This window comes from Micropterus dolomieu, linkage group LG11, assembly GCF_021292245.1.
Source record: "Micropterus dolomieu isolate WLL.071019.BEF.003 ecotype Adirondacks linkage group LG11, ASM2129224v1, whole genome shotgun sequence".
In the NCBI taxonomy this organism is placed as follows: Eukaryota; Metazoa; Chordata; class Actinopteri; order Centrarchiformes; family Centrarchidae; genus Micropterus; species Micropterus dolomieu.
In genome coordinates this window covers 24,985,590-25,009,129 of record NC_060160.1, presented here as the reverse complement: position 1 = coordinate 25,009,129, position 23,540 = coordinate 24,985,590, and positions in this window count along the sequence as shown.

The window sequence follows — 23,540 nt, the reverse complement described above, 5'->3', positions numbered from 1 at the left end:
ATTAAACCATTACTATACATTTTTAATCTTTCCCTAGACCAAGGAGTTGTGCCTGTAGAGTTGAAAATAGCAAAAATTACACCAGTTTATAAAGAAGATGACCCTGCTATAGACCAATTTCTGTGTTACTAGCCCTGTCCAAAGTTCTTGAAAAACTTGTTTACACAAGATTAATTCAACATCTGGACAAAAATAATATTTTTTATGCACACCAGTATGGTTTTAGGAAACAACACTCTACTTACATGGCACTTGTCCATTTTTTGACTGAAATATACAAAGCAAAAGATAGAAAAGAAAACACTGTAGGTATTTTTCTGGATCTTTCAAAAGCATTTGATACCATTAACCATTTCATTCTGTTAAAAAAACTTTCACATCATGGTATACGAAACAAGTCACTACTCTGGTTCACCAGTTATCTTTCAGACCGGTATCAAACTGTCAACTATAATGGGACAGAATCTCCTCCCCTTCCCCTTTTAGAGCGGCTTACCACAGGGTTCATTCTTGGGTCCCTTGTTATTTTTATTATATGTTAACGACCTCCCCAATGTTTCAGATAAACTTTCTAGAATCTTAATTGCAGCCGATACAAGTGAGTTTTACTCCCATAAAAGCTCTGAAATTTTAATAAAGGTAGTTAATGAAGAACTTGACAAGTTATCTACTTGGTTCAAGTCCAAAAAACTGTCCCTCAACATAAAAAAAAAAAGTTATATATTTTTCAATAAATTTAAATTTTCTATGAAAATTCAAATTGATAATATCTCTATCAACAATTTTAGATCTGCTCGTTTCCTCGGCGTTATACTAGATTATTCTTTATCCTGGAAACCTCACATTAGTGCCATAAGTACAAAAATAGCCAAAGTGGTCGGTATACTAGGAAAAACACGTCACCTGATTAACAAAAAAGTTGCAATTATGTTGTATAATTCAGTGTTGTACCCATATATCAATTACTAATGTTGCTTGGGCTAGCACCCACCCAACTAAATTGGAATCTATTTTTCGACTTCAGAAGTGAGCTTTAAGAATACTATTCTGTGTAAATCGTAGACACCCCTCCCAATCACTGTTTGCTCAGGCAAGTATTCTTAGTGTTTACCAAGTGAATCAACTTCAAATTGCTTTATTCGTTTATAGCTCTATAAAAAAGTTACTTCCCCAGCACTTTTTATACTTTTGTATACTTTTAATAATGAATTTCACCAGTATCCGACTCGTAGTACTTGTCTTATTAGGCCTCCCTACTCTCGTACGACTCAAACAGTTTAGTGCATTATACAGAGGGTCAAAAATATGGAACAGTCTTCCTTATCACTCATTGAGGTTTCTAAAGTTTAAACAGAGAGTAAAATTGTTGCTCCTAAGTTGTCTGAATTTTCCATATGGGTTTGTGCTCTAAATGCAATTTTAAATCGTTTTATACAAAGAAATGTATTTTTTTATATAATAATAATATAATGTATAATGTTTTTAAATTGTTAAATATAATTGTTTCTATGGAGATTGCCACTTATTAAGCCCCTTGAGGGTTTTTTGGCAATTGTCCATCACATCTTTTTGTGAAACATATAACACTGTTTTTCAACAATGTTTTTGTTGCGAAAATAAAATAAATCAAATCAGTTATTGCAAGCAAGGGTTATGCCACCAAATATTAAATGTTATTTACTTTAAGATTATTTGTTCCATTACTTTTGCTCACCTAAGAATGCTGTGGTCTAATACAAAGGGTGGTATGTCCTCAGTTGTTTAACACATCTAGATGTGAATACCAGGAAATAAAAGCTGAAATTCTGAACTCTTGTCTCATACTCATCTTTTGATCTACAGTGAACAACAAAAACAAAAGAATTTGCCTTACCGTTCCAATACTGTATAAGCATGCATGTATATTTGCGTAAAACACACCTACTGGCATGACCTGTACACCTATCTATCACTAATATATCAGTTACTCAGATCGGAGGTTGACTCCATTACTCTGACTCAGTCAGTAACTTCTGTCTGTCTGCAGTCATTCTGCAGCCAGTTTCCAGCAGTTATTGTGTTTTTACATTTGTGACATGTATATTTAGCTAATATCAAGTCAAAATCTGTTCCCTTTTTTTAATGTTTTCTGTGATTTTTGCTGTTCCACTGCACATTGTAAGAAAATATTTTACACCTAGGTGAATACCTCCACCTCTAATTGTCTGTCAGTTGCTCGCTGGAGTGTGACATGTTTATATGAATAATTGCAGTCTTGTTGTTAGAGTTAAAATATGTGCTTTTTCCATAGCACTGTCTGTCAGACAAGCACCTGGCTGCGAGAAATCAGCAACTCTGTAAAAAAGTTAGAAAAATAACAAGGAAGTAGCTGTTGAAGAAAACAATGAAGAAACAACTAAGGTGGTTTGTGCCACTGTCAGAATGTATCAGTACGTTTGTCCCGTTCTTCATGAATTTCTGTCTACTGACCCTGTACACATGAATAAACTTGAAAAATGCTTGAGCAAGTCAAGTAATCTTCATAAGTGACCAGAGGGGAATAATCATAGCTGAATGTGGTGTTAGGTGGGATAATTTAAAGGGGAAAACTGGGCTGTCAACATTTCTAAGTGAAAGTGATAAACCTGCGACCAGAGGGCTGTTCCACAAAGCAACGTTATCAGTAAACACAAGCTTATTAGAGCAGGCTAGGTTTTATTTTCAGTAGATGCGCTTCCAGGAGGCCGTTTTAAATAAACTGAAGCTGATTACATGTTCTTTCAAGTCTATCTTAATCTGTGTTACAGTTGTCCGACACAGCTGGAGAGTAGCTTGTTGTTCACGTTCCTTTTTATAATAGAGTAGAAGGCTCCCAAAACTCCAAAATATAGCTCCTCTTTCCTCCTTGTGTTGTTGCCTCTGCATTGTATGCTGTCCTGTAATTGCAGGGAAGAGAGTATAGCCGAATTGATTTCACCTATGAGTTCAGTGTAAATGAAACAGTGCTCGAAGGATCAAGGACTGAAAATTGTTAAATGAGAAATGTTTTTTATATTACCTGAGGCTGTGGAAGAGGCTTTTTTTCTGTAGCAAGAACGATAAGACTCACATTTTAGTTGACTGACATGTTTGTTATTAACCCCTGCAGAGTATAAGGCGTGTTCAGGCCATTGTAGATAAAAATAAATACATTATGGAGTGGGGGGGGGGGGTTAATAATACCCCCATAAGAAAATTACTCGGATATTCTCTGAGAATAAAGTGGTACATTTTAAATATTTTTTTTCAGTCATAACTAAAGACAAGAGACGGTGTAGGCGTAAGAGAAGAGGTGGAACTTTTTGACAGGCAGATGAGAGACTGCAACAAAGCCTGTTGAAAGCCTCTGTCAAATCATGTCATTTAAATGTCGGCAGTTCTTCCCGATTTTTAATGCTTTTGGTCTTTGAACAGGTTAAAGTATCTCATAATAATGGATGGTGAAAGTATATTATATGTAATATATGAGTACGGAGCCTTAAATAACACATGCTCGTCTGAAAAATTGTATTTTCCGGGATTTATTTGGCAACCAAGTGTACAGTCTTTCACACACGTATGTTTTCCATAACAAAAGGAAATAAATTAAAAATAAATATGATATAATGAGACAGATCTGTTCACAGGGTTCATAAAAGGATTGCCATATTTAAAGAAGTCACGTTATAATTTTTGGCTTTTTGGACTTTCTTTTATTGTGTTATATGTCTTTTTTGTGCATGTGATAAGTCCACCCCAGAGGGAGTTCCGTAACCTATCTGCATCACTAACATGTGTCATATTGCTCACCTAGCAGCTAGTTAGACATGCCCTCAAAAACACTGGTGGAGAAACACACTGAGCTGCAGCACACAGTGACAAGACTTCCGCCTACTCCCTCCCCTCACCCCCACCCTACCTACCAAACGTTAGGCAGTCAGTGGACATAAAGTTGTTACTGTGATGTAGAGACAGTTAAAACTTCACATATGAAAGATCAATTTGTTACAAATGAATAACTCACCACTCTGAAACTCTTGCTCCAGTCTAGGTTGTGAAGCTGGTTCGGGAACAGCTGAACTGAAGCCGTGTTTACCAGCTTGTGTAGCAAAGTTTAAGGAGCTACCAGCTGATGCATTTACATGCGCTGCCAGTTGCCAACAAAAATCAACAAAAATTACACTGGCAATCCGACAAGTTATCTGCCAGCTACTACAATTGACGTAAGTCGATCGCCTGCATTGTTAATGTAGAAAAAGACTTGCTCTTCTGTTTCTTTTTCAACAACATGAAGACATAGCCTACAATTTACAGTGTATACTATAGATATTATTGTAGATCTTAAAAATATACACATATGACCGTGACATTCAGAAGGTGTAATGCTTATAAATACCAGCGGCATTGTTGCCCACTTATGGAAATACATCAGGTCTGATAATATTTTGATATCTGATTCGACTGCTCTAACGTTACACTGTGTTTCTGTATTTATGAGAGAAATAAGGAGTAGGCGGTAGCCTTACCAATTCAAAATAATAGCTGCATAATGACAAGATATCAAACTACTGTCATAGTCTTTATTTATAATAAAAATATCCTGCTCAGAACTGCCACTTCATAACATCATCCTATTATTTTGACAGACTTAATCTCAGATGTTTAGTGAAGTTTGTGGTGTTGCCAAAGTATTTCATCACCATAGTCAGTATTCAATTGTGGGAAATGTAAAGGGCTGCAGCGGCTCACTTCAAAGAAGCTCCGTCACAGAGCCGTAGCGCAAGCATGATTTTGACAGGCGGAAAAGTAGTTCCTATCAACCAAGAATAATTAGACCATCCTGGTGACAGTAAGATACTTATGATAAAACACACACTCACTCCAAATTACTGAGTTTAGATATCGATCCTTTTATATGAGTATCGATCCTAGAGCAGGAAACATTGGTATCAGAAATATCGATACTTTAGGATCAATCTGCACATCACTAGCTTTTACACATTTTCCAAGTTCCAAGCTACCAGCTAGCAAAATTTTACAGTGTGGTGTGGCCTGTCTTCTTGGACAAAACTATCTTTGACCATGTCTGACAAGTGAAATATTTTACAGGCATCTGTTTTGTAATGTTGATCCAGGGAAAATGTTTTTTAGGCCGCAGGGGATTTTTTTTCTTGTAATACTGTGACTGGCCACTGGGATAAATTGTCAGCAAAGCTGTGACACATTCTCACTCCCGACTCTACCCCTTTAGCGTTACTTTTAGATGTTTAGGGCTCCGCGGTCAAGTTAGCAACAACAAATATGCAACGTCTGGTAAAGTTAGAAACAATAAACAGGCATGTGATTAGCGAAGGGCAAAAAACCAGGAAAATATACTGAGACCCCCCCACACCCCGTTAAAACTGCCACTGGCTCTATTATAACACGGATGGTAAAACAGGAGCCATGACAATTTATTTGGTGGATGTGTTGCAGTGGGAATCAAAGACAAGTGTCTAATCCACTGCGCCATCGCAACCTCTCTGTAATAATTATTATTTTGTTTTATTTTTACCAAACAGCTAAGTGTGCAACATGAAACAATTGAGTCTATAACTAAATACTATAACTACTAACTTTCAAATTAGGTCAGTAGAAGTTAATAGATTATTTTTAATGAAGGAGACAGCAGCAAAGGTCGCTGCCTGGTGGCCTAACTGTTAAAGAAACAGCTTACGTTACTCTACTTATTACTGGGTAAACTTTTTGCTGGTCGCACAAAGTTTACAACCGAGGACAATGTTCTTTGCATCTTAGTTTGTGACACAATAATGGCAATAACTTTACTTACAGCTATCGAAAATAGCTCTCTTTCCCTGTTCTCCAGCTGACTTGAATATTGCAGTATTACTGCCCAACATGTTACGTACCACTGATGTGCGAGAGCGACTGCGGTACACACTGGTGTGGAATTGGCAGCTGAACGCAAACAAACATCCTTGTTGATACTTGGAAAGGGTCAGCCAATAGATGTCCTCAAATCCTTTCCATTTCACTCGGCCAGCTCCTGATTAAATATGCAATGTCCGGTTACACTTTCAAAATAAAGTGCTATCGTTGCGAAACATTGCCATTTTGAAATGGTACATTATTAAAATTGTGAAACGTTGCAATGTGGTTAGGCACAAAAACTACTTGGTTAAGGTTAGGAAATGATCATGGTTTGGGTTAAAATAACTACGTACGTCAGTTAACACATAAGCTAACTTACGCAATTTACATAACTTGCCTAACTTAAATAAAAATATTTAATGATTAATAATTTTTGTTTCACACGGGACATGAACACCGCTCTCCTGTTTCAAAGTCTGGGTTCTGGCACTCCATCCATGCCAACCTTACTCAGTCTTTTCTATTAAATATCTTACACCTACCTTTAACATCAAAAACTGAAACAACAGGGCTTCCCCCACTGCGTTGAACTATGATGCTATAGGGATCCAGTGTGTTACAAACTGGCACTGATGGGTCTTGACAATGTGTTACTATGTGACGAGTCTGGGAGGGAGAACGGGTTGGAAGGGTGGCACGTATCAAGCTTTCTTAATTAATACATCCATGATACAGACGCTGTATCTGATTATTAATTGATTGCTATCTATTGCTATCTTTATGTTGTTGCTTTAATTTTATTGTTGTCCATTACTATATTTATGGCTTTATTGTTTTACTACTGTAAAGCACTCTGTGACTTTGTTCTATGAAAGGTGCCATATTAATTTATCTTTGTAACTTACTTTTGCTGTTCAGAAAAAAATCACAAAATTAAAGTCAATGTAATTAATTAAGTACAGTTAAATAATTTGTCTGGCCAGTAATCAGTGGTCGCTGGCTTAAACTTTGACTTGCTAGAGCTAATGAAGACTGTTAATAATATATATATATATATATTATGTATTCAAATTGTGACTCTTGTGATTTGATAATTGCACTCTTTTAAATCACACAAAAAAGTATTCATTGTTCAGCCCTTGATCCATAAATGCCCTATTTATTTGAAATTGTGTTTTTTATCAAAGTTTGGGACATTTGGGCATTTTTGCTGTGTGGCTGAGAGGTGGAAGTAATTTTAACAATACACAATAATGGAAAAACAAGATTTTTTTTTTCATCTGTCCATAATCAGCTCAGTATTGTTTGTTTAAACTATTAATTCTATTACTCTTTGTTATCTCCTCTAACCCCTGTAGTGACATTGACCCTTTTTGTTTAAAGGTGGACAACTCATTAAGATGAATGTGTTTCTGCATGAACTTCAACAAATGGTGCTGCTTCTCCTGTCACTGTGGAATTTAAGACATGCTATACAGTATATTGTTGCTGTACACTTTCCCTGGTTTTAATATTTTGTCATATCGTTTCAAGAGTAGTTACTGTTTTTGTTAGAATAAGATACAAACATATTTGAGCTTTATTTTTGAGCTATACGATTAAGATTCTGTCAGTGAAATATGTAATATCCCTTATTATAAACCACAGCTGAAGCCACGGTTCTCCCCTGGCTAATCCCACAGATAGGTTCCTCATTTGACTCAGATGAAATGCAAATGAGGAATCATTGACAAGGCAACAAATTGTAGCATAAAACCCGTGCAACACAGACCGCTCCTCAACAACACCAAACACCAGCCAGGTTTATGGATATCAGTTTTTCCTGTAAACTCCACCGGATCTCTAATGCAAGATTTCCTTTGGGAATTGCAGACCTTCGTGCGTTTGTGGTTGTTCTTGAGTACTGCACAGTTAGAAATGTGCCTTACATATGAAGGGATGTCAAAGTTAATATGGTACTGGATGCAAGCAGGTTGGGGTTATAGGGGAGAAGCGTGTGTTTCACTGTGCCTATTTATCGTAATGGGTTGAACCCTCAGGGAAGAGATTTACAGGGTTTCCCTGCAGCAGCTACTTCTATGGGGAGGATGTGAGCCGTAACACCAATGTGATGAGGAAATCAGCGCTTTGAACAGAATAGACAGGCAGTTAACACTAGGTCAAGGTGGCGTGATGCCAGTGTTGCTCTGTGTACTGATGGGAGAAATAGTTTGAAATGAGTTGTTGAGTGTGTTTTCCTCCTTGTTGTGTTTGAATTATCCCCAGGGTATCATGGGGCAGAGTGGTGTATTCACAGGATTTGTTTCTGCAAATCACGTATTATCGCGTACGTCCAGATACATGCATGTATTTATGGGATACTAATGTTTATATCTCTGTTTGTGTTTCTGAATCGCATGTCACCCTCATATTAAATGACATGTTAGAGGTTCAGTTAGATGAAGCATTCGTGTTTCACTACTGATGTTCACATTAAATATGCTCATAGCAAGCTTGCACTGAACTTCCTTGGCTCCACAAGGCAGAGGTAACTGTCTGAAAAATGTGTACTTCAGTAGCCACAAATCAGTCGATGATGCTTGATAGAGGTCACAAAAAGGACAAGAGGCCAATGTGGATTTCAGGAATTATCCACCTCTGGGTTTTGCTTTTTTTAGTGTTAGTTTGTAGATATTGACAGGAAATGTGAGGGCATGCGGCCTATAGGGCACAAGGATGCCTATTTGTATTGATTCTTTTATTATAGTTCTATTTTTGAACCTTATTTTCCCATGTTTCTGTGTCTATGTGAGTAATTGGAACAACAGTTTATTAAATTGGAGCAAAACGCTCCAGCAAAACAGGTCTGCCATGTAAACCCTCACGGTCAATAGTGCCCTGTTAAAATCACCAGATGTCATTGATAAAAACAGTCATTTTACTGAACACCTACCAGTGCCTCGGTACATTAGTTTGTTTGTGTTATTGTTTGTGTTACATTGGTGTTATAAAGGGTTAAAACAATTCCATAATGTCATGGGAAAATAGGGTACCGGTTGAAAAACACTGTTACCCTTTAAATTTTAATCTCACTTTTTGTGGTAAGAGAGATTACACACTTACACTAAATTTGAGACGATGCAGTGCTCCTCTGTATTGAAGCCTTACTTTGCTATTCAAGGAATAAAACCTCCATCAATATTATGCATAATGCCACATTTCAGTTTTATTGCTAAGAGATTTGAACATACCTGATAAACGCAAACCACAACAATAAACAAATAGATTTTTCTGGGCAAAGTTCATCATGTGGTGCTGCATCGGTGCGAGTGTACAAAAATCAATGAAAGGTCGCTATTTTGACCTGAATTCACCTAGGACAGTGCGAATTGATGCTACTATGCTTTAAACTTACAGAGATGAGAGTAAAGAAAATGATAGAGACTGAGACTAGAGGTTCTGAGTTCACTCAGAGGCTGAGCTGAACATAAACACACAGGCACACTTCCACACATGGCACATGTGTTGCATGCTAGCTTACAAACATTACAGCTAATGTCTTTACATTTGGTACATTGTCTGTTGTGGGTTAAATAAACACAGTTTAGCACTCAAATTTGTGCCGACGTCAAGAGGCAAAAATTCACTTTACCCTCTGTCTGAAAATACAACTTTCAACAAGAAATGGCATAGAAATACTGCTTTTCAGCATATGAGTAGGTTATTCCTTAAGGAACTGATCTACAAGAAAGCTATGTACTGTATGATGGGTAGTAAAGTCAAAAGAAAAACATGGATATCTTGACAAAGATCATGTGAATTAAAGGTTTAGTGTGGAGGATTTATTGACAGAAATGCAATGTAATATCTATAACTATGTTCTCAGTAGTGTATAAAGACCTTACATAATGAACCATTATGTTTTTATTACCTTAGAATTAGCCATTTATATCTACATAACCGCGGGCACCCCCTTCTATGGAGGTCGCAGGATTTTGTTGTCATGTTTCAACAACGGACAAACCGCAAAGAGTGTGTTTCGTCATCACGGCGTTCTTCTGCTTGTATAATTCCAGCAGTGTAGACGCCCATCACTACATTAAATGCGTCCATAAAAGAATAAGAGGAGATAATAATAATAATATGCAGTCTGGTTTATTAGAGGTAAGAAGAGAAGTGACATTTGGACAAATGAACGAGCACACACGTGTTATCAGGGCTCTCAAGTTTTATCAAAAGTTTGGAGTGAGATAACACATGTTAGAGGAGGAGCCACTTAAAATATTTGTAGCAGCGGCTCCTTGACCCCAGCCAATTCTCTCAAGTTTTTATTAGCAGTTAGATTTTACCTTAACAAATAGAAAGTATAACCATAGGTAGATCTGATATAAGACTATTTATACATTATATATACTTATATTTCAAAAATACAAATGTATCAAAACTAAAAGGAAATTTGGCCCCAAATGAGCCCACTGAACAGCAGTGCTGTACACATAGACCTACAGTAGAATGGCAGAACTGCCAAGCTGTGTGTGTGAATAGACTACACATTTCAGCTTATGAATGGTGTTTTGTGTTGTAATTGTTTGTTGCACATTTTAATGCCTTGATGACGGGGGTAGAGGGCTCCCACTTAAAGCACTGTGGCTCAAGGCCAGCCATTTTCACATCTTGATGGGTGATAGCTTTCTGTCCAGAGAAAAATATTTCTAGACCTTTCCTCAGTTTCAGGTAGCCAAAGCCAAGCCCAGTGGTGGACAGTAACAAAGGGGAAATATTGTACTTTTTACTTTATCTGACAGCTTCAGTTACTAGTTAGAAATAATTTAAAAATAAGCTTTTTACACACAAAATGAATGAAGAGTTTAAAAAATAGGATGTTTTGATATATATTAAATTACTTAACAGTTTATACAAGTCCAGCTAGTAGAACTACATCAGTTAGTCTAATTGACAGAAATTTAATTGTCAACTGTTTTGATATTAGTCATTTTTCATGTAAAAACATTTCATGGTTCCAGCTTCACAAACGTGAAGATTTGCTGCTTTTATTTCCATCCATCCATCCATCGTCAACCGCTTATCCTGCGTACAGGGTCGCAGGGGGCTGGAGCCAATCCCAGCTGACATTGGGCGAAAGGCGGGGTACACCCTGGACAGGCCGCCTGAGAGAACCCACACGGACACGGGGAGAACAGGCAAACTCCACACAGAAAGGCCGGGGCAACCGGGGTTTGAACCCACAACCTTCTTGCTGTGGTGACATTGCTAACCACTGCACCACCGCACCACCCAGAAAATAATCAGCTGATTACAATAAAAATAATCATTGCAGTCTGATACAAAATAGTTCAACCTCATCCAACTACATTAATGCATGAGGAATAATCTGTATGATAGTATAGTCATAGAGAGCCTAAGTCACTCACTTCCGCTTCCGTCTCATGGGACCTTATTTCGGATAAAATATGTACGGTGCCTTGAATTACAAAAATGATGTTGGTCAATTTAAAATATAATTTTGCAAGTCAAGAAAGTCGTAGTTTGTCGTAAAACAGTAAAGTTCTATTTCGTATAGGCGTAGCCCTCTAAGGATATCGCTATTGGGTTTACCCTCAAGTTGTCCACGCCCACCCACAGTGTGGGCCTCTCCTACGTCCGCACCTTGTATATATACAACGGTGAGACCTGGCCTTCGGCTCCCATTTTTCTTCAGCACTGAGCTGTCTAACGAGCAGATGTCCTGTCGGAAAAGAAGAGCGATGGCTTCCAGCAAGTCGGCCCGAGCAGGGCAGGAAACCGCTACATCAGTATGGGTGTGCGGCGTCCGTGACACGGGCTTCGTCCTGCTGGGGTACCTCCATCCCCCATGCTGGGTGTGCCTTGGACCGTAGCACGCCGGCCGAGTGCTCACCCTCGGCTCACGCTGCTCATTCTCCGACCTTCTCTCTGTCGGCGCAGCGCCTGTCTCACTGGCTGTGCGAGGCTATTCCACAGGCCTATATGTCAGCCGGTGAGTCCCCTCCGGACAGCATCAGGGCGCACTCCACGAGAGGTGTCCCGTCCTCTGTGGCGTTGCACAGTGGGACGTCCCTGACGTCCCTGTGCTCTTTTGTCTGTTTCTACCTGTGGGATGTCTGCTGTTTCTCGCTGACTCACTCAGTACTAGTGTTTTGGCTGAGTGATTTTCCCTTGTGAGTGAACCGTGCGCCCTCTCCCATGGGAAGGTGGGGGGGAGCGGCCACTGCTTGCGCTGGCCCTGCTTTGTGCGCAGTTAATGCGGTCGCTGTCATGAACCCGTCTGCTTCTGTACAGCTGCTGGGCCACCCATCCAGTTCCCCGACTGTTACACATGGGTCGGTCCCCTGCCTCCCATGTCACGCCATCGGTGCTTGTGCGTACGCCGACACCAATGCCGCGAACAGCGGGTGACTGGGTGGTTCATTTATGGCTCTGGGCAGGTGGGTTTTTTGCTTGGTGGTACCGTATGGGCCAGTGAGGCTTTGACTGATAATGCTTCACCACTAACCCAATAGTGATAGCATGTCGTTTTGTGTGAAAACCGTTCAACAAACTAGATCTCTCGTCTCGCACAATATATGTCACCAACATGTTAGCGCGGTAATGCTAGCTAACGTTCGTTGCTTGGTTGCTACTAGCTGGATTACTTAGCTATGTTCCACGCAGAAATATATCTCACCTGATGTGTTTCATCCATCGACTCAGTCCTTTTATCACATCATCCTCTCATGTAAGTTTTTTGAAGTTAATTTCAGAAACGTTAGCTTCAGTCATTGAGAGACAGTTACGATGTCACATACGCGACTTTTGGGTTTGTGGTCTTTGTAATTAAGCATTTTCAAAGTCTTATACCTCAACAGTTTTACATCAAACTGTGACTTTCTTGACTTTAAAATGTATCTTTTAAATTGACAAACATCATATGTGTAATTCAGGGCACAATTCAAACGGGATCAAAATATTAGTTGTCCCTCGCCACTGACTACCTTACAATATTTTTCCGAAATAAGGTCCCATGGTGGTCCACCGGAAGTGGAGGGACTTAGGCTCTCTATAGGGGACGATTTTTGTTTCTGCTTTGAGTAGGCTACTTTTATTTTTAATTGGCTACTTCTACATTTTCCTGCTTATAGCCTAGTTACATACTTTTACTTAACTTTTTCAATGCAGTAGGCCTACTTGCAGAGTATTTTTACGGTGAGGTACAGTAACTTTTATTTTTTTATAAAGGATCTGAATAAGTATATGTTAGGCTACTTTGCTCACCACTAGCTAAAAAAGCCAAAGCTTCTGGTTGCAAAGAGGTTGGAGAGATTTTGACTGCATCAGTAATCATTTAGCACTCAGCTGCTATCTTTGATCACAGGCAAGTGATTTTGTCCAGGAATCATAAAATCAAAATTCAAAAAAACAAACAAACTACAGTTACCGCATTCATCAGGTCTTGCGCTTCCAACTTCCACTCCATGTGTGCACGCGCATCCATGTCGCATGGTAACGAACGTGCTTGCGGCGTGTGTCTCACGGTGAATGCGTGAGACTTGAGAGCCCTGGTGTTATTTAGCACGAGAGCCGACAGCCTGTGGATCTTTATACCATGAAGCCAGACAGAGAAGGGACAGATGCAGACTGCTGACGGTAGAAATCACGGATGTGGATTTTCCCAGATAGAAGGCTATAATGTGGGACAGATGTTTTCAAAGCTGAGCTGAAGTTGTCTGTTTTCTGCTGGACAGGTAATTAAGTTAGTTGGACTTTAGCGATGCAAATGAAAGCTGTTGGTTGATAGCTTAGCTAGAACATGGCCATAATTACTGACAGACCTGGCGCATTTCTCCTGTTCACTTTTGTAAAATGTGTAGTTGGATTAATTTCATGTAGCCTTGTTAGTCTCCAACGCTGTGGTTTGGCTTTTCCAGTTACATTAGTGAGACAATCAGCCGATCAGTAATTGGCAATAAAAGGTAATATTGGCTTAGAGCATGGAAGCGATCAGCCAGCTAAACTTTTACTGCTCTGGTAGAAAAAACATGTAGTTGGATTTATTTCATGTAATGACTCTCTCTCTCCAGCGCTCTGTTATGGCTTTGCAACCACAGACAGTATATTACTGGAAGAAGCCACCCCGCTGGCTTGAATGGAGAGCAGTGAAGCCAGTTTTGGACCAAATACTACTACAGGGCTACTTCCTACATGGAGCCCTCCATGCAGGCTTTGGTCGGCTTCACTGTTTGATCTCTGGCTTACCCCTTGTTTGAAACGTTGACAGAAATGTGCCCGTACCTTCCTGAGACAAACCGCTGATATTATTGGCAATAAAACGGTAACAGCAGGGACGCTCAGATCAGCAGCTAAACTTCTGTTGAATACTGTCCTGGCGGAGAACATGTATTTATTTTACTGCGAATAGTGACACATAGCATGACCGTGTGCCTATCAAGTGACCAATAATGACTACTTTCCGAATTTGCATTAAAAAAAGAAAGTTTTTTTGGGGGGGGGTAGTGCTTTGCCACTGTGCACACAATTGTGTAATTTGTACTTCCACATGCTAAATGCCCATTAAAAACGTTGCACTGTTTTACCACAAGCTTAAATTATGGTAATCAATACTACTTTGTGTTTCTGTATATTCAAAAAATAGACATTTCGGTAAGATTTGCAAATTGCTTATCTAATTAATTAAGCAAAGCGAGAGGAGCCTTGATCTTCACTTGACAATGCCTTTGTAAACTTCATGTATTATGTGGTTTATAATGGACTGTGGTACAGAAACAGTGAGGCTTACATTTTCCTGTTATCTGTCAGTGAGCACTAGATGTTCTTCATTTACTTTGGTATGTTAGTCCAGATGAGCCAACCCTCCCAAGTTGTAACAAAAAGTATGATTACAATTCGCAACTCTCACCACTAGATGCCACTCAAACTTACACACTGAACCTTTGAGCCATTTCCTGCATTAGAAGAGCTGCTTTCCATTACCTGTACCAGCTCAACTCAGCTCGCCTCTACTTGACTCGGTTTGGCCCTGCTCCATTTTCCATTGCAGATAGTACCTGGAGATAGTACCACTCAATGTAGCTTGTCGTCATAGAGGCGCCACACACAACTACCGCGATGAAATGTTCAATGTGACACGCACAGCGATCCACACAGCTTTCTCTTTTTTAAGTTAAAATGTTTCAGCATTACTGAGAATGTAAAGACAAATGAGCGGTATGAAAACCTTCCAGCTGTGTTTTCCTCTGCCATTGTTACTGCAGCGGTCTGTGTGACGGCGGGAGCAGAGGGCTCTGTGAGCGGGCTGCTGGCCGGCCTCACACGCTCCTTCCCCCGCCGCCAGTTTCGGAGCTCCTCAACTCCGAAAACTGAAATCTCCTCAAAACTTCTCAGAAGTGGATTTAGTGATGAAATTATATCCCAAAACTGTAAAATATATAACTTTCTGCTGCTGGCCTCCATCAGGCACGCAGTGATGACGCAGTGAATAGTGACAGTTCTCTCTGACCAATCAGTAGGCTGCTGTGTTTTCACATCACATTTTAGTATCACCTCAGCTCGCTTGGAAAGTACCTGGAAGCATGTACAGGTACAACTTTTCCGCAATGGAAAACCAAACAATGTGAGGCGAGTCAAGCCGAGTCGAGCTGGTACCGTGCAGTGGAAAAGGGGCTAAGTTCTTAAGAGTTAGTTTTTATAATGTGGCTGTCGGGAAGGAATACAGTACATCACAAAAACGTGATTGGTGATGTACACAATTTTCAGTTAATGCGCTAAAACATGTTTAATCACTGGTATGTTATGACCAGGTGAACAAATCTTATATTTCTAAATCCATGGGAAATCTGTGAAGTCATGGATTTCAGTACATAATTTGGATGACAGCGGCTGTCTCAATGATGGCGTGCCAAGAAAAAACAAGACTCTTCATCTTTAATACAATCCTGCAATGAGCAGGACAGCTGGAGGCACAGTCTACACTTTGCATATGTGCCTTTTCCTGCTTGAAACAATTCTCTCTGTTCTGCCCCCCAACCCACACACACTCCATACAGGATCCATACTTTTCTGTCAGTGTACCACAGAAAGATAGGCGAACTAGAATTTTTCATAACTATTTGTCAACAAGCAGTAGACTTGGATATCATGAAGATGATGGCTTTGTGTAATTATTCTTATTACTCAAGGATAGGAATGTTTTGCCAAAATCAATATGATTATGGTGATGCAAACTCTTCGCCTGCAGCAGAAAGAATGGATTTGTAAAGGATATTTTTCTCTTATTTCCCGCACAGAGAAACAAACAACATAACAATAGGTCAATAGAAAATTCACGATACTTTAAATTGTGTTCCAGCAACGAGAGTAACACAACTGTTAAGAAGTCCATGCATCACATACAGCTAAAAAAAACCATGTCCTGAGGCTGGAAAACATATTAACCCATAATAGATCACAAATAACGAATGATAACAGGCTTAATGGTCCACATTTTCCTGGGCGTGAGCTGTGGCTGTAGTCTGAGAAAGCGTGTTGAAAAGAGGCTTTGTCTTGTTGATGACAGCAATGTTGTTTACTACCAGGCAAAACCAATTATTAAAAAGTTAATGTCGTGTTCATGTCTAAGTGGTCTGGTTTAAAACCATGTTCAAGTCAGAAGAAGGTTCACAAGGTTACCCTTTATTTCTTATTTTAGTTCTCATTTTGTTCTACACACTTTGATAAAATGGCAGTTTAATTTCTTAGCTGACTTTGGTGTCCAGCTGACCTTTATCTGAAAGTTCAAAAACCTTACATTGATCCTGTTTTAGCGTTAAGACCGTAGCTGGGGGCAGATTTAATGATTTGGATGTCTCCCTCATGCCTTATTTTCATCTGTTTTTGTAACTGAGAAAAACAGGTCATTTAACTGAGTAAAAGTATTACTAGCACACTGTAAAAAAAAAAAACGTTAAAGTCCTGAATTTAAAGTAAAGGTATAAGAATAGAAAGGAGAGGTTTGCTCACTTTGTAGAGCACGAGTCCCATGTACAAGGCTCAGTTCTTATTGCACCGGCCCCAGGTTCGATTCCAGCCTGTGGCCCTTTGCTGCACGTAATCTGTGTGCAGGAATTGCACATTGTCGCTGATTAAAGAAGCGTTTCGAGGAGAGTGCTGTTTAGCCGAGACTTGTGTTAGTGAGGGGTCAAAAAGGAGACAAATGTAGCTTTAAATAGTTCTAAGTCAACAAGCGGGAGATTTAGATCACAGCAGGAATTAACAGCAAACAGTGAATTTAAATGACTTGTACAGCCTTGAAAACAAATTTTGTGTATTGTAAATTAACATTTAATATTTGAAATATTAAATATTTGTATTATTAAATTATTCATTATGGAAAAAACAATTAGATCACTGTGAAACTTTACTGTGCTAGCTCCTGTGATAGTTGATATCACGTCCTGTTTAATCTTGCTGACTTTAAGATACTAATATAAATATTGAAAGTTATGCATTAATCTTAATAGCCTACATATAAGCCCTTATGTTCACTCAGGTATACTTCGTTCCAGGGGTATAATAAAGGGAAACAGGAATTAATAAATAACGTATATACTAATTCTTAAACAAATTGTAATGTAATACAAGCATATGAAGCACCAAGTCAAGTGGAAAGCGTCTGATGCATACATGTACAATACCAATAAATCTGTAAAAACCCCGACACGTGCATGCTAACACTTTAATCCTGCATGTAAAGTAGAATTCAGGTCCAGTCTGCTTTTATGTATGTTAATGTCCTAAAATGCTAATATCCTGTAATGGGTATTGCTAACTCAAAAATACAATAGTAACAAAAATCACTGCAACACTACACTGTTAACACTAAGAGCTATTATTCACTCCCAGTGTTTGGAATTATGTTTATGTCTCCACAGTCTGCCATTGCTGAAAAAAATTGATAGAATCAACAGTGATGGTAGCCACTATCTCTCACAATCCACTCCGGATAAAATAAGATGTGATACGCTCTTGTTTTTTACATTACTGGATTTGCCACATTTTCTATAAGGTGATGGTAAACATGGCTGCAGATATAGTTTTGGGACCAGGATTCTAAAAAAGGTGACACATTGTCAGAGGTTCAAGTGGCACTTTGTTTTTATGAAAACAACTGTCAGGGGGAGGTATCTCAGGCAACAGATTGAACTGTCTTTAAATTGCTCCCCAAATGACAGGGATTGATGTTTGTGATGGTGTGGATTTCCTCTGTCTCCTTTATCTTCTAAATCCAAACAATCTCTTAAATCTTATACACATTCTCTGTCTGTTACTACCGTTCTGGCTATGACAAAAACATTTCCAACTGTCTGTTGCCCAATGCATCATGAGTCTGCAGTGGCAGCTTCCTGAAAATCACAAGTGCCACCGTATGTTCCTGTAGATTTATTGAGAAAGTGTAAAATGCTGCGATTGTGTCCACTACTAGGGTGAAAAATAGGAAGGCAGAAAAATCCTGGAAAAGATGAAGCAGTTATTGAAAATTGCTGACGTTAGCGGCATAGGGTAGGTTCAGTATAAGAAGAATGTGTCGTGGGCACACAGGGAATGATTAGGTACTCCAGAATGTGGATGATATGCCTTATGGGAGCAGTCCCCATGGACACTGTGTCATATTAACGGCCTACTTAGGTTCTAGGACAGTAATGCATCTTGTGAGTTCCCTAATACACCAACCACTGTTTCATGGATACTGTGCAAGACTGAACGTCTACCCTAGTGTGAACCTGTAAAACCCATTACACTCCAGAAAAGACAATTGTTGGATGATTGAAAAATGGAGAGAGAACTTTGCTAAATTCAAAATCATAAGTTTGTCCAGAGGGTGGTGCCACACGAAAAACCCCAAAACCCAGTTCTTACCTTAATCGAAAGGGTTTATTCCTAGTTTAATCACAGCTTCTTTGCTCTATGTTGTTACACTTGGTTCAACTTTAGTCAGTCTAAATCCCTGTTCGGGCAGACAGTGAGCACTTCACAAGCGCAAATTCCTGGTAAAGAATGTTGCAAATGTTGCGTTGTGTCTGCTGGATGTGTAAATAAGAAACTGTTTGCTCACATGTTCATTAACTTTATGATTATATTATGTTTGTGTTGATTTTACAGCTTGTTCTGCTACCATACTCAGGGAAATACACAATTCAAGAGCGTATAAAGATGAGCTCAGTGCGACAGGACGTCCACCATTTGTTATAGATGTCATCCTCTGGGGACCATGAATGAATTGTAACATAAGGCTTGTAACGCTTGACCAGTGTTTTTGCACTGACTGACTGATCAACAAGCCAACTGACTGAACAGCCATCAATGCCAACAGTGTGGTTTAAACTGTGACTTAACCAGTGGTACTGTATGAGATTGCTTTTTGCCTTTAGCATCAGGACCATGACAAGTTTGAATGGTTCATTCTAGGTAATGCACAGCCTTGTCTCTTTAAAAAGAGGTTAACTCAACCATTATCTATGAGCAACATTCTATGAACACAGCAAACATGAATCAACCTGAGGGGCACAACACTTTATTCAGAATCTTGATATGAAAGAGCCCGCAAGGTTCCTCAAAAAGGCTCTGTCACTTCTAATCACTGATGTATTGTGCACGCAGGGAGGAAATTTGTTGGATTTTATGCATAGTCAGTTCTGATGATCATCCTCCCCATTGTCGCTGTCTGTGGTGCAGAAATGACAGCATCATTATTGTCTCTTTGAGCACAGTGGCGACATGGCCTCGTTCCCCCTGGCCTGATAAAATAGGAGCTATAAGAAAGGACCGGCAGTGGCAGCGGCAATGATTGCACTCTCTCTCCGGGTTTAGGCACATGTTATGTGCAATGGTTTCCCTTCATGCATACATGTGCTGTGATCTGAGAAAACGCCACCCACAGAAGCTCAAAGCTCATCATGAAATCAAAGAAAAACATATTGCAGTGCTGTGTTTGATTAATAAAAGAACAGCACAAAGACATCAGAAAACTGACTAGTCAGAAAAGATGGAGATCTAAATATAAATACATACATACACAAAAAATGAATCATGATGATCTTTTTTCCCGGGGTTTAATTTACCATGCTGGTACATGACTTGCTCGGTGCAGCTGGTGGCAGCTCTGCCCTGACAGATTGCTCATATGTAAATGTCATTTAGGTGAAAAGCAGACAACATGAATAAATAATTATTTTTAGTTAGAAAAGCATCAACATCTTTTGCAAGTTAAACTCACTGACCTGTTTTTGCAATTTCATTGTGAATATTAATGGGTGATCATCAAGGTTGGCACTATGCCTGCAACAATGTATATTATGTATATAATATTTTGACAATCAGTTGTTTTCAAGTCATTTTTAAAGAAAACATACCAAAATTCTCTGGTGTCAGCTTCTCCCACTTTCTGCTTACCTCTGTTTTATATCATTGTAAACGGAGCATCTTTGGGTTTTGGACTGTTGTTTGGGCAAAACAAGACATGTAAAAATGTCACCTTGGACTCTTGGAAACGGGGATATAGCATCAATATTTTCTGATGTTTTATTGACTAAACAATAAATTCTTTAATCAAGAAAATATTAGATTAATCAGTAAAGAAAATAATTGTTAGTTGCGGCTCTAAATGGCACTTTTCTAATCATATCAACAAGACTAGTATCAGTTATGATTGTTTAAGGCAATGGTTCAGTTGAAAATATTGTTAAATGTCAAATAGGTCTCATTGTGTGCAAGAAGTTATGATCCTTAAACCTGCATCTATTAATGTTTGGCCAGCGGAAACAAGCTGTTAAAACAACGCTGATGTATTATCACCTATTTATATGGTGAACTTGTTAGAAAACAGTTGCTAATTTACACCTGGCAATACAAAACATCATTAGCATTCATTTATAGTCACATGCCGGCCACCTGATAAATGCAAGTCCAATATTCACTCTGCTTTTAGCTCTGATTTGGTCTCCACTAACTCCTGAAAAATATATCTGCCTTTTTTTTTGCTACACTGTGTTCACCAGCTAGTTGCTGACTTTGTCTGTAGTTTGGTGTGGAGCAGGTAGCACGTTGGGTTTATCAGATTGCAGCTTGACACAGGGATAAAGAGAGTGGTAAGAGTGAACCAAGACTTATAAAGATGCTGGCTTGGAAGCAGCTTCTATTTCAATGCCTTTTTTGGCTCATCACTGCATTTCTTTCACAAACTATCAGCGGAATCGCATGAAAATGGCAGTAGGACTGTGTAGGCAGCTGGCTAGTATATGTGTGCTTCATTTGAGTCCAAGGCAAATTAATTTAAATTTAGGTAAACGTGGATGGAATTGCGGAATTTGATAATAAAAATGGAATCTGACTAAATGTCATCGCAATTTATAAAAATCTGACCATGCGAGGTCCCTCACCAAACATTGCACAAAATTCAAGAGTGGCGAGAAATTTTGTATTTTATGGGTTTCGAGGGCGTGGCAAAATGGCTCGCTAGTGCCCCCGGACTAAGTTTCACCTACGTGTACAAAATTTCTGTGGTACGTGTATCATGTCCAGAGGCACAAAAAAGCCTCTTGGAGCCATTGCCTAAACCCAACAGGAAGCGGCCATTTTGGATTTAATGGTCATTTTTGCCAATTTACACACTTTGTACTTTAATGAACTCTTCCTAGGGAATTAGTCAGATCGACTTCAAATATTTGCTGTGCAGTCTAAACACATTGACAATTAAAAGTTGTACAAACAGTTATTACCAATTGACTAGTTTGCCTGTGGCGTGCTGTAAAAAAATACATGATTCGCCATGAAACAGGAAGTTGTTATAACTTCAGTATACATGCTCACATCTACACCAAATTTTACATGTATATATGAGTCGCGCCCTCAACACATCTCTATGCCAATATTCACTCCAAGTCATAGCGCCACTTTATAGCAACAGGAAGTGACACATTTTATGCTGTAATGTACTACTCCTAGCAGGTTGCACAACTTCCAAACTGTCCCAGAAAACCCTTAACACACTGATGAAGCCATGTTGCAAAACTTGTGAGTTTGCAGTTAACGGTTAGTTCAACGCTTCGCCATGACACAGGAAGTTACACACTCCGTACTTTAACGAAACTTCTCCTTGGGATTTAGTCTGATCGACTTCAGATTTGTGCTGTGCATTGATGATTAAAAGTTGTACAAATGGTGAGTTTTCCTGGAACGGCGTGGCCGTGGCATGGGTTCCAATATCGATGATTCACCATAAAACAGGAAGTTATTGTAACTTCAGTCTACATGCTCACATCTGCACCAAGTTTGGGATGCATTATAACACAGCCACATGCCAATATTCACTCAAAGTCATAGCACCACCTGCTGGCAACAGGAAATGACACATTTTATGCTTTAATGTACTACACCTAGCAGGTTGGAAATATCAACTTCAAAACTGTCCCAGAAAACCCTTAACACATTGATGAAGCCATGATGTAAAACTTGTGAGTTTGCAGTTAACGGCGTGGCGGCAAAATTAAACTCTTCGCCATTACACAGGAAGTTGTTGTAACTTGACTGTACATGCTCAGATCTGTACCAAATTTAACATGTTTAATAGCAGTCCTGTCCTGAACAAATGTACTTGCACAACATTCAGCAGCCCCCACAGCACGTTTAACCTATATATACGAAATTTCTGTGACATATGTATCATGTCCAGACGTACGAAAAAGCCTCTTGGAGTGATGCCCAACAGGAAGTCAGCCATTTTGAATTTTATGGTAATTTTTGGATGATTTACACACTCCATACTTTAAAAAAACTCCACCTAGAGAATTTGTCTTCAGATTTTCAGATTCACATTCACTACAGTAGAGCACAATACAAACGAGGCAAGTTGATCAAGGAACTGCCAAGTTCAACAGGGAGGCAGCTATTTAAACAGGGGGATGGTCTGGAAGGCGGTGAGTTTTCGCGAAACTATCTGCCTGTGTCGTGGCATCCAAAATCAATCATTCGCCATGAAAGAGGAAGTTGTTGTAACTTCATAGTACATACTCACATGTGCACCAAACTTTACATGCTTGGTAACAGTCACACCTAGAACACATTTACATGCCAATATTCAATTATAGTCATAGTGCCAAGTGCTATGTAGCGCCACAAAGGGGACACAGGGAGTGATGATTAACACCTGGCAAGTGGCAAATTCACAGCTGCACCGGCAGAGCTCCAGAATCTGCAGCGCGGCTGCCTCACACCTCGACGCGCTACATGTGCGAGGGTCGCCCAACGCTGCTTGCAGCTTTAATTTCTTTTTGAGTTGTTAAATTGTATTAATCCACCACATGATTACACACTCTTTCTGATGACAAAATGTTCTTAAATTGTGAAACACAGAATTCAGAAAAATGAAAACGGAAAACAAGGAATTTGGGAAAAAATAAAATTTCATATGGGCACTAATAACCATAGTTTACTTGCAATAACCACCATCTTCCACAGCCAAACCAATATTGCCTCATGTGGATTTGAAAAATCCCAAGGTTATGCCGAATTCTCCAATATCAATGTTCTGGCCTGGCAATATTGCTGAACTGACAATTGTATAGACCACTGGGGGCAGCAAACATGAAGATGAGAAGATTCCTCATGCCGTCATCATGTCCAGTATA